Below are 13,143 nucleotides of genomic sequence, written 5' to 3'. Positions count from 1 at the left end.
TTTTCACTGAGCATCATATTGATATTTCTTACAATGTCCAATTGCTATTGGCTCTACTGTTAAAGGGGTTCTGTCATTAAAAAAAAATGCTGTACTTACGTATTCCTTCCCATCAGTCTACTTACCTGATCTTCACCTCCCCTATCTTTTCCTATCTCCTGCAGTCCAGGGAGGTCACGTCACCTCCAGCTGCCGGATTCTTCTCCTTCCTGTGAGGTTACGTACATTGGTTGGCAGTCTTCTGCCTGCCAGCCAATGTACGTTACGTCACAGCTCACAGGCCAGCAAGGAGATTGCCGATCTTCTTCAGAGTTTGCTCATACAAGCTGTCTCTGAAATAGATTACAATTCCTTCCTAGGCAGTGAACGCTACAGCAGAGGGAAAAATGCTACGGCAGGAAAAAATGTGAGGAATGCCAGCTTCATAACAAGACAGCTAGCGTGTAGTGAGGGGACCTGGGACACTGGAGAAGCTCAGTCATGAGAAGATGTGGTATGGATTTTGACGGGGAAGTAATAGGTGAGTATAGAATTTTTTTTAATGACAAAACCCCTTTAAGGCTCATTTACACACAAAGGTAATCTTTCAATCGTTTGAAAGATTAAAGGTTTTAGCGATCGTTTTGCATAAAGTACTAATGGGCACTAATGCCCATTAGTACTTTATCAGCTTCATTTGCATGCAAATGAGCCTCTGTGAGCAGCTTGCAGAACTCAGCAGATGGTCTGAGCTCTGCAATTAGCTCCATTGTTCTGGCACGGGCTGCTAAGAGAAAACAAAGTTATCTCCAGCTCCCGTGGAAATAACAGCGTGCAGTCTGTTTTTTTTGCCTGGGCTGCAGAAGGAATACAATGTTATCTCCTGCTCCCACGGAGAACACAGCCTGCAGTCTCAATGATGGTTTTTAAGCTCACCTAAAAATCATCATTCAGATGAAAAGTGCACGATGGTATCATTTACGCGCAACGATTATCACTCATATGCCATAGTTTTAACGAATTTTGAGCGTATAATCGTTGCGTGCAAATGGGCCTTAAGTCCTTAGGGTATCTGAGGGCTGAGAGACACTGTTAGAACTCAGGAAAGGCGGCTGCTAAAGGTGAAGCTGAGTTCTGCCTTTTGCCATCCAGTCAATGCCATTACTGGAAGAGCTTGTTCTGGGATTAAATAATTATGTGGACCTGTTGTGCTACATACTGGTTTAACTGAGGAACCTCAGTATTCACTGTTTCACTCCACCAGTTGGGATCTGGAACCTAAAGGGGTACGCAAACTCGTACATTGTAGGCAAAGAAGAAAAAATTACTTGCTTTCAGAGGGGTGAATATGGTGCAAACTTCAGATGTAAATGACTGTAATAAATATTTGTCAAAAAGGTCTTAGTTTATTAATAATGGTCCCAGTTATGTGGCAACTGGTGCTACAATAGATCAGGGTACTGGAGCGTATGAACAGAATGTAAGGTCACAATGTTGGACAAGCCAGTGGTCAAGGCACACAGAGATGGTTCAGTATGATACAACAGGGCAGGGAAAACACAGGTGAATGGTCAATACAACAATCAGTGGTCATGAGTAGAGATAGTGGCAAAGTCTGGTATAGCTATAATCAATAACCTGGAAGTTAGCACAATGGAACAGCACCTTCAGCTGGACAAGAAAGACCAAAAGCTTAGGCTCCTTTCTTAGAGGACGTGTACCTGATATAACTAGATGTGTTCCAAGACTGGAAGGGGACAAAATAGCAGAGTGTATGCTGGCCCTTTAAAACTGTGAGTGTGTGCGCACACTCTTATTGGCAGCAGATAGGGACAGACAGGAGACCAAAGCTGATCACCTGCTATGGACATGGAGAAAACGTGCACCGCGACCACCAGCAGAAGGAGGTAAGGTAAGATCACACCACAGCCGCGAATCATAACAAATTCTTTATTAACTGCATAGCAGTTGTACTGCTGGATTTCAGTTCAGACCCCTATTACAAACATATGCAAAACTTAATGAAAGCTGAAGTGTTTTTTTTTTTTAATCCATAAGGACTCCCATATACTGAATTGCCTGGAGGCCCATAATAGTTACCTAAAATCAGCTACAGAACTTCCTCTATATACAGTACCAGTTTATACTGTCATAATCTGTACTGTCTTCTTTGTTAAGACAGACTTTCTCGCTGGATGTCAAGAGCATCTAGCTGTGGAGTATTTCCTTATGGGGATTCGCAGGCCAATTCAGTTTTTGGCTGGAGATTCAATTTAATGGTCCCAAGGTATACATATTGTTTAGAAAGGTCATTTCTTAACACACTGCTAAATGCCAGAATTTAAACCATTAATACATTGAAATAGCTTTTTATTCTAAGATTGCTCAATTTACCCACCCATATCACTGTGTAATTACTCACAGAATACCAAATGTAGTCACTTTTTATGATAAATTAAAATTTAGTCTCCTCTTTAGTAGTCACTTGTTTCACCTGATTGTTATATAACTACTATATATGAAATGTCTTGCTGATGATGAGTCAAAAACTGCTGTATAGCATGAAAACAAGTACTCCAAACAACTTTATGGCAAAGTATTTGAAAATCATCCACTTAGAGTCTTAGGATGTCCACTACTAAGTGTTACATTCATGCAAGGCGTAAGTACCGTGACCCACACGGTTATCACCAACACGTTAGACCAAGACGTAATTAATATCTTCATTGGACTAATATGGATATATACTAAATAATAAATTGAATGGAACACAGAACAGGGCAAATAAAAATAATAGAAATACGGGAATGGGAACAATATTGCTATCCAACTTTGGTGTAGCAGACCCTGCCTAGAAACAGGGTGATCGCTCCAATAGGGGCGGCTTCACGTCAGGAACCCTGGGGGCCTGGTCTGTCCCTGGATGGAGAATAGAGAAGATTTTACATGCAGATGGAAAGAGCAATGTATAAAACACAGTATAAGGTAGAAGTGATTAAGCCCTACACTGAATAAATAGCCACATGTACTTAGCTCACCAAAAACCTCAGGCAGGACAATAACCAGCACCCATGTAGAGGTGGGCCAGGAATAAATACACTTCCTATATGGCTGATTGGCCAGCTGGGGGAAATACCTCCCTGTCAGCGTATCAGTCCATACACCACAAAAGAGGTTGTAATAGGGTTGTGAAGGGCACATTATTCACCGAGCTCAATGAGGGATTTCTGCCAGACAACACCTCAGAGGCCTTCAGCAATGACAAGGGGGCTGCACTCATTGGTGCCCAGCGCAGAATGACTTAGTATATCTCACAGTGTAGTCACATGGGCCAGGGCTGATGTTGTGAGATCACCCCGGCTCTACTTCCTGATTACATCTATCGTGCTGTAACAGTATGGTTTTCACAGTTTAAAACATGCTGTAATAAATTATTTTGCTTTTAACCTCTATCAGATGTGCGCTGGATACTACAGACAGAGCCACAGACTTTTTTGCTGCTTAGCCCAAGGTGAGTTTTGTGATGGTCTGAAGATACAATGAGCTGTTTAATTGTTTAAAAAAGGAAAAAAATATAGAATGACTAGATCTGCCTGGAGCAGATCATCCTCAAAAACTAAAGCTGCCCCCACGCCTTCAATAGTTGTTAGCCGAATGCTTGTTTTTGGCTAACAGCTATTCTTCCTGACTCCCCCAAACACAGGAACACTCAGTTTGTTCAAGCATTAATGTGTTTTACATGGAGACAGTGCAGAAAGATGCTCCCAGACAGCATTGGCCACTTATCTCCAGGGGAGGAAGGGGGCAAAGAAATTGAAATTCAATATGTCCGATCCTTGTTTCCCTCAACATTATCATCATATTAGGAGGCCTCCATACAGATGCCCTTTTATTAATCTGTTTAGGAATTTTAAGTGAGGAAGCAGTGATAAACTATCAGTAATAAGTAAGAGAAACATACATTACTTATCACAACTCTGTAGAACTTACACAATCCTGGGTCTCACATAAGACTGCATGGAGTAAGGGTGTGCTCAAATGGGGCAGATCGACTGTTGAAGTCTATGACACCCCATAAATAGGCAGACCTGGCATGGAGAATGGAAGTGTGCAGCTAGAGCTGGGGGGAGCCACGACAGATGTGTATAAACTGTTTTATTATTGAACATGAACACTTGGTTTTAAGAAATTAATCAGTAGATAATTTTAAAGCTAAAATGTCAGTGTTGTGAAGGTGGACATGCACTTTAAGGGAAAGGCAAATGCAAAACCAATAATGTATGTGGGAGTCTAAGCAATGTTCTTGTCAACATTTAGGAGATCTTATGGATCAGAAAAAATGCTATGCTTGGTTAAATTAAACACCTCCAACTGCAAAAATTGCACCATCACTCATATACAGTCGCAATCAAAATTATTTAACTCCTATTGCAAATTAGGTTTTTTTGCCAAATTGGAATCTACGGACTTGATTTAGTATTCCTGGTTATTTCCAACAAGTAATTCCCACTAGAAGAGTCATACTGAGGGTTAACAATTTGTATTTCAGGACTGCTTTTTAGCCCCAGTCTAGCCCTGGTGGAGCCACCAATCATTTGCCCATTTTGTCCTTCCTAATTCCCCCTTGGATGTCCGTGTGGATAGCAGTTTGCAAAAATGATCTGTCCCCAGACAGGAGTACAGGGAGCAAATTTATGAACACCAGCCTTCATTTATCAAAACTGTCTAGCAGAAATCAACAAACAGTAAAAAAAACAGATTTTGGTGCCCATAGCAATCAATCACAGAGCAGCTTTCATTTTACCTCAGCACTAAGCGGATTAAATACTGTTGCCCATAGCAACCAATCACAGAGCAGCTTTCATTTTATCTCAGCACTGAGGATTGAAAACTGTTGCCCATAGCAACCAATCACAGCACAGGTATCATTTTACCTCAGCACTAAGAGGATTAAAAGCTGTTGTCTATAGCAACCAATCACAGTGCAGCTTTCATTTTACCTCAGCACTAAGAGGATTAAAAGCTGTTGCCCATAGCAACCAGTCACAGCACAGCTGTCATTTTACCTCAGCAGAATAACAAATGAAAGCTGAACTATGATTGGTTGCTATTGACAACAAAAAATGACAAATTTTACTCAAATCGGACCAGAACTGGGGATTTGTATACAACACAAACAAACAAATTTTGTGTTTTAGATATAAGATGCCAAGCAAGCGAAGGACCTGTTTGGTAGCAGCCACTCGAGTAACTGCAGCGGCGGAGCAAACTAACGCCCAACTTGAGAATCAACACACTCGACAAGCCGCCTCTGGATTAGCTGAGACGCTGGAGCAATCGGACGTCCGACTAGAGAATCAACGCAAGTGACAAGCGGCCACTCGAATGGTAGAAACTGATGAAGGAAGCATGCCCAACATTCTTCAGACCGAGAGACACTCAACTTTGAGAAGAACAGCTTGGAAATTCTTGGAGGTGGAAGCCTTTAGATACAATGCAAACAGTAACAACGAGTGTCATCCCCAGCTTTCCATTGGCTGAATGAACAAACCATGTTCATATTGCAATGCTCTAAAGCGGCCCAAAGAGACCCCTGGACTATGCTGCTGTGGCGGAAAGGTTTTACTATTTACGATTAGAACTCCCCCTAAACCACTAGAGACTCTTATGTCAGGGTCATCTTCCAGATCAATTGTACGTGGCGTTTTCAAGAGTTGGGAATAGAAAAAATCTTTTTGTTTATGCTCTGAATGGAAAAACCAGAAATATTGTGTCAAAAGACCTTGCAGTAAAAGTGATATAATAAAAATGTTAAATGCAAGGATCATTGAATTTGTCTCTTTTAAGTTAATACATTAACAACAGCATTATTCTGCATAGGTGTCCTTCAACGTATTTATGCCTGCGTTCGGATATCATCTCTTCTTACTTAAAATGTCATGTTTTGTATTGCAGGAGTTCTGTATCGGGTACTTAGGCTAGAATCACTATATATAGGGTGATGAACATCTTTTGTATGCACGGACTTGGACAATGCTGGTATAAGGCTAACTTCACACGAGCGAGCGCAATATTGGGCCATGAATCACAGCACGATATCGCGCTCGCCAACATGCGATTTCCCCACGAATGTGGAGTCTCTACCATTGTTTTCAATGGGGAAACCTTGTACCACGTACACCTAGCATGTGGTGTAATGCTGCCGCCGGCCACATTGCAAACAATGGGCTATGTGAGGGCATGCTTAAAGATAAGATGTGCTGCGATTTATTAAAAAAATGTGTATGACCTCATTCAAAAGAATGGGGTTCATATTCGTACGAGATTTGTGCCCCTTGCAACGCACAAGTCTCGTGTGATTTTCTTGGCTGTGTGAAAACGACCTAACCTGGATATCTCCTGTAGATATGTTCAGCTGGTATAAATGATGCATCCTGTATATAGTGATATCGACCATGCGGGTAGCTTGATAAGATGTGGATGTTATGATCTCCTCCACTCAACCTACACTTCAAGTTCATTGTTTATTTTGTTCTTTGGGACATTTGCTGCATCCTGTAAATCAAATCTTATGTGACACATTTCTTGGTTTCCCGATTGTTTTAAAACTTGTTGGTTTTGTGGAAAAAATCTATAAAATATTTAAACACAAAAAAAGCTATACATGTAGTATTTGGTATAGCTGTCTGAACCCGTGACATAAGATTAATATATTTATAATGCATAGTAAACAAGATAAAAAATATACACACAACTGTGATGAGATTACTGTTTTTTTCTATCCCCCTACAAAAAATAAAGTTAATCAATAAATTATAGGTTCAATACCCTGTAATGGTGCCAATAAAACTAGAGTGTGTGACAAAAAACATGTTATACAGCTATGTCAGAAGGAAAATAAAGTTATGGCTCTCTGCATGCGACAATGATAATTAAAAAAAAATGCTTAGTCATCAAGGCCTAAAATAACTTGGACCTTAATGGGTTAATGTAGTGCTGAACAGCTTAGAGGCACCATACATGTACTGTTTTTTGCTCCGTGTGCATGAACACTGAATCTGAAGTTAAGCTGTGGTGCAGAGTGTTAAGGCAGCAGAATGCAGTCCTAAGCTCCCACTCACGACCTGAAAGTTGCAGGTTCAGATAGCTGGCTCAAGGTTGACTCCGCCTTCCATGCTTCCGAGGTCAGTAAAATGAGTACCCAACAAATTATCTGAAAGTGCTGTGGAATAAGTTGGCGCTATACAAATAACAAGTCCGTCCCCCTATAACTTTTACATTTTTCTGTCTATAGTGTATTTTGGTGCGATTTAGCACTTTTTAATGCAATGATGGGGTGTGTTAAAAAAAACAAAAAGCACTGGCAAACACAGTAACCTGTGTTCGAAACCGCTGATAAAAATCGTGGTAAAGCGCTGCAATTAAAATTGACGCCGTGTGTGAGAGTGGCCTTACACACAATTAAAAAACTCATGTATTGCTTTATACAACATGTGTTTTTTAATACTACATGCATTTTTTAAATGTGATTTTTAAATGTGGTTCAAGAATACAGCAAAAAAACATGAGCACACCCTAAGGGGCTCCAAAGAAATTTTTAAGTAGTCCAGGAAATGAGTAATGTTTGGAAAGGTTATGCCAAGGGGCTAGATCATGTATGTAAATTTATTTTGCAGCACGGTTTAGATATGGGCACATATGGGGGTGGGGGGGGTGGGGGGGGGCAGCTGTACTTTTGCACCCAGGCCCCTGAGCCTTTAGTTACGCCCCTGATCTTGGCCCACCTCCCAAACCTGCATCTGCTTGCCCAGGTTGGTACACTGAAGAATCCCTGTCCCGTGCACTCTCTTAAATTCTCCATTCCCATTACTGGTGCAAGCGGGTACAGAGAGTTAGACCCCATTAACCCTTTCTACCCAGGTCTTCTGCAAGGAACCCACTACAGAACCTGGGCCTTGGAGCCCAGGGTTAGCACGCTGATCTGACTTTGCAGCCAGACCAAGGTGCTTGGTTACATAAACGAACCTTTCCTGGATATAGGTGCTTTTCTTTAACCTTTTGCCTGTTGTAGTTTCCACAGGTAACTAATCTCCAAAGCAGAGATCTTGCATCGCTTCTCAGGATTCCTGCAGCCAGATCTGTTGCATTATCACAGTCCCCTCTGGTGCTGTCATCCTCCATAACCAGGTTTTCCGATGTGGAAGGCAGGCCAACCTGTTCTGCTGGAATGCTAGTGCTTTTTGTTCTTCCTTTCAGCAAGAACCGCTGCTCTCCAGATCATATGGCCTACCCATCAGAGTCTTCAGACCTGTTGCTTGAGTGTCTACTTGAGCGCTTTTCAATACTACCATAGCTCTCAGCTGCCATTTTGGAAAACTGGTCATCACTCAACAGTTTTCCTTGAAAGAGCCTCTGGTTTCCAGAATCCTTCCTCTCTCCTCCGCAAATGATTCAATTGCCTCCTCACAGGCTTTGGTTTTCTGGAAAATGGCAGTTTTTTTTTTACTATGGGATGCTAAGTCCACATCACAGTGGGTAGCATGGAGTTCCACAGAGTACGTATCTAGCTCCCTCCCGACCTCCTCATAGTCGAACATGTTGGTAGTGATATGGGATGCTAAATCCTCTTCTGATTCACTCTCTCAGCATTCGTCCCAACTTCAGCATCCTTTTACAGCATTGCCTTTTTTGCTTTTTGCCTGACTGTGTGTCCTCCTGAGCCTTCGTTTTCTCCAGGGGAGTCAGGCTGACATTGCGGCCACCCCGACCAGATTTTCTCCACCAATTCTCGCCAAGCACACTCTCCATATTCTTCTGTGGAGACAAGGCCATGAAGCAGATAATATTTGTATGTACTGCAGCTGTACAGTTGGACCTAAGAGGGAATTTTACCGATGGGCTCTAGGCACCCCAGTCCAATACTAGTCATGTATTCTATGCCACACATCATCACTGCAGGCCAGGATGCAAAGACCAGTGGAGGAGCAGGCAAGACACTTCACGAGAGCAGGGAGAAGATAAAGAAGGTGGGTATCATACGGTTCCACGGCTCACACTTTTGCAGTATTTTCCTCGGAACATCATCCTAATATTTATTTCAGCTTCCATAGTATACATACTATAAAAAAGTTAACCTTTTAGGTTACAGAGACTTTAATGCTGAGCTCCCATGCATTGGGGACCTGATGTCACAAACGTTTTGGGAAACATGCCCCCTCATCACACTTTGGCTTCCTACACACGGCTGAGCACGATATCGGGCCATGAAATTCGGCCTGATATTGCACTTATGCACGTATGATGTCCCCGTGGTTGTGAGGTGTTTTTCTGTCAAAAACGCCACCCATCACTTCAGTTTTCAATGGGAAACCTCACATCGCACTCGCATGCACATCAGCACGTCGTGCAATGTGTTTTCCTGTCCCATTGAAAACAATGGGCGCTGCGTTCCGGGGGAACGACCAAAGATGGGACATGCCACAATTTTTTCCTGAATTGCTCAAAAGAATGAGGTTCATATTCGTGCGAGATTTGTGCATCTCGTAACACACAAATCTCGTGTGATTTTCACGGTCGTGTGAAAGCGGCCCTCAGCCAAGGCCAGAAGTAGATCCGTCAGTAAGGTGGAGAAGATGTCCTTTCTTTATATTTCACATTTCTTTTGAGTCCACTTTTAACTGTGCCTGCATCAAAAACTTCCACAAAAAAAATCTGTGTGTGAAGCAATGTAAAACACTCCAGTTTTCTGGAAAATTTTGTGTGAAATCGCCATTACTGTGATGCCAGAGCGCGTTATTTTTCAGATTTTTTTTACATGATCCTATACAATTTACGCAAATAGCCTTAGCCTTTTATAGGACTCTATTAGATGAAAATAGCAATCAAATTATGTTAGTGTCCCTAAATCAGGGTACTAAAATGGTTTCACTAATTTTGTAGCTTTTTTAATGCTTAACCTTTATGAGGATCAGGGTCAGTATAGATGTATTTTATATATAAATAATATATATATATATATTTATTTCTAAATTTACTTACTTTTAATATCAAGCAGGATTCACAGGAGCGTATACGTATTTGTGCGCAATTTCTGTGCGCAAAAAAAAATAAAAAAATACACAACTATGATGTGTATTTTTCACGATTTCAAAATGTTCTCTATCCCTGCGTAAATGCAAAGGAAAATAGAACATGCTGTGTATTTTTTCATGCGATGGAATTACGCACGCAGAATACATGCATGTAAACTATCCCACTGTGTTCTATTCACTGACTATTACGCACGCAAATACGGTCATGTAAATCTGGCGTTAAGCTAAATTATGTCTCCAAACTCTTAGGCCACATGTCCACGGGAAAAATCAGGCCCGCCGCGTATTCTTCATGCAGAATTCCGCAGCAGGTCCCTCCTTTCCCGCGGACATGAGATTAAAAAGAAGATTAAACTTACCTGTCGGGACCCTGCGGATCTTCCCTCCGTCGCAGCCGGATCTTTTTTCTTCGGCCCGGCGGATGTGCCCGGCACGCCGGCAGCCGGGCACTCCATTTTTTTTAAACTCCTGCTCTCCCGCGCTGCCGTGCCGGAGAGCAGAAATTCAGGTACGGGTGTTCCGCGGATCCGGATGGCTTCCATACGCTTCAATAGAAGCCGCAGGAGCCGTCCCCGCGGGAGACACGTACTAAAAATGGAGCATGCCGCGGGTGTTTTCCAGCAGACGCAATCCTCGCCTCAGGGGAAAATGACATCCGCAGGTATTTAACTACCTGCGGGTGTCCAATGCATCCCTATGGGGCGCGGATCCGCGTGCGGGAAAAACGCTGCAGATTTTAAATCACATTTTCACCGAGGATATGAGGCCTTAGGCTAGTCTCACACGGGCATAAGCACATTTTGGCTGTGCAAATACGCCGCAAGTTTGCACGACTGAAGTGCATTTTTTCCTGCATATTTCACCTGCTCCTGTGTGTTTTTGTGTGTAAATGCACGTGTGTTTGTGCACACACAAAAAAACAAATGCGCACAAAATCACCTTGATTTCATGCATATATGCGCTGTGAATACGCAGGCTTTATGCATATATTATGCACATTTATGCAGCCCAATGGCCTCTTGCGGTGCAATATAATAGGTCATGCTTTGTATTTTTGCACGTGGTTGCACATCACGTAAACAAAAAAGGCTCATGTGACGCACCCAGTGAAATCAATGGGTTCTAAATTCACTGCATGTTATGCGCTGATCCGCTGCCTAAAGCCGCTCATGTGAACGAGCCCTCAGACAGCTGATGCTTTTTGTTTTATTGGATTGCGTTAAATGGCTTATTACTGGACTGCGGAGGGGTTATAGCCCATGAAATTAAAGCTGCTCTTCCAGCCGGACTGGTTGCTGAGAACATCTTCCCTTTAGTAAATCTCCCTCTGGATTATGCGGTGATGCTTTGAGTGATGACTTCCTTAGTTGTGTCACTTATTAATTTCCCCATTCTTTGATGAATATTATCACCCAGGGTAGGCACAGCACCATCACACCATGCAAGAATAAACTTAAGAAACTCCTTTCCAGTGCCAGTTTAGGAAGCTATTCCTGGAAGTCAGTATTCTGAAACATGTGCATGCATGTGAAAATAGTGCTGTGGGAAAACAGTGCTGTGCCCAGTTAGAGGCATGAATTCTGGGGTGAGTTATTCCTAGCACTTATCAAATGTCTGACAGCACCCAACAATGACTGTGGGAGGAAGGCTGCGCAGGCGCCGTGCACTCCGCTCCCCAGCTAGTCGGGACTTGGCAGAAGAGTTGAGAGCAGCTGAGAGCCTTGCAGGACACAGGGGCGGCTCTGCTACATCCAGGAAGAGACCCTGAGCCTCACATGCTAGAGATGTGTGGGAGAGAAGCCCAGAGCTCTTGTAGCACTCTTCTAAGGTAATTGTGGAGGACTGGGGAGCTGTCACATGTCACAAAGTTCCAAAGTCCTGTGCCAGTCCCTGCATGTACATGGTGCATTGTAATGAGGAGCAATGAATGAGAGCTCAGTGCTGCAGAAGTGTCTCGGCTTGTACTCTGACACACAGCTGCACAGACACAAATGGCTGCAGGTCACAGCCCCTGGCTGGAGGATCCAGCATTCCTAAACTGTGTACAGCCCATCTATTCTCACATTCCCAGCACAGCAGGGCTGGAGTGTGACAGCAGCAGCGGGCACTCTGCACGGCACCCAAGTCCAGGTAACCCTACTCATCTTGTGTGTGCACTAACATCACTGTGGATGTCAACTAGTCCAGTCTGCATTGTTTGTAGCCGGAGTGACTGATAGAGTGGACTACTGGTTCTTAAGTGGTGGGGAATATCAAAAACTTCATAGACACCGTAGGCATGAAAACAGATCTCAGGTTATGTAGGCACAAGCTGAATAGACAAGTTGGTCATTTATTTGGCTCATTTCTCATGTTCTGCTAAGTTCTGTCTCCATACTCTAAGGCCGGGCTCACACGGACATAATTGCATTTTGACTTATGCATAGAATATTTTGCTACATTTTCATGGATACAGAAGTGTTGTAAATGTACAACATGTTTTTGATACATTGAGAGACATTTTCTCATTGATGTTGTAGCATCAACCTATTTCACAGCACTCTAGGGCTGGGTTCACACGGGGCGAATTTGGTGCAGTTTGCTGTTGCATATCCGCAGAAGCAAAAAAATTGCAGCATTTACAGTACAAGGCAAAGTCAATGTGTTTGGCAAAAAGCTGTTCTCACGGGACGGAAGTTTTCCGCACTGTCGCAGTGCGGAAATGCTGCTGCGGCGCGGTTTTTGAAGACACAGCATGTCAATTCTTTGAAATTTTCCAAAGGGCTTCTTTGTCCATAGACCTCCATGGATGCAGCAAAATCCGCACTAAAACACGCTGCAAAAAGTAAAAAGTGCTGGGGGAAAACGTTTGCGGATTTTCCAAGCTGAAAAAGCGCCCAAAATCCGCAAGACAAAAATAAGCTTTAAGCGGTTTTGCCGCAGAAGCGGTTCTTTTGAGGCAAAACTGCAACGGAAAAACGGCAGCAAAACTGCGGTAAATTTGCCCTGTGTGAACCCAGCCTAGAGGTTGTCACCATATACTTCAGTCATATAAACACGTGTCACAAAGGAGACATGTTCTCACAAAAATAGA

General features: G+C 42.9%; 1 protein-coding gene across 2 annotated transcripts in view; it reads left to right on the top strand.

Annotated features, from left to right (window-relative positions):
* The first annotated feature begins 11,739 nt into the window (after positions 1 to 11,739).
* The window catches only part of TSPAN12 (tetraspanin 12), a 136,459-nt gene continuing 135,055 nt past the window's right edge, over positions 11,740 to 13,143 (top strand). Inside the window, exon 1 of one of the 2 annotated variants that reach the window (XM_066591828.1) lies at positions 11,740 to 11,898. The gene's annotated coding sequence lies outside the window, so the exon portion shown is untranslated. Of the gene's footprint in view, positions 11,899 to 12,075; positions 12,201 to 13,143 lie in introns of those variants that run through there. The other variant, XM_066591829.1, reaches the window with a different exon arrangement.

This window comes from Eleutherodactylus coqui, chromosome 2, assembly GCF_035609145.1.
Source record: "Eleutherodactylus coqui strain aEleCoq1 chromosome 2, aEleCoq1.hap1, whole genome shotgun sequence".
Classification (NCBI taxonomy): Eukaryota; Metazoa; Chordata; class Amphibia; order Anura; family Eleutherodactylidae; genus Eleutherodactylus; species Eleutherodactylus coqui.
The sequence above is the reverse complement of the archived record's forward strand: the minus strand, read 5'-3'. Positions and strand labels throughout refer to the sequence as shown.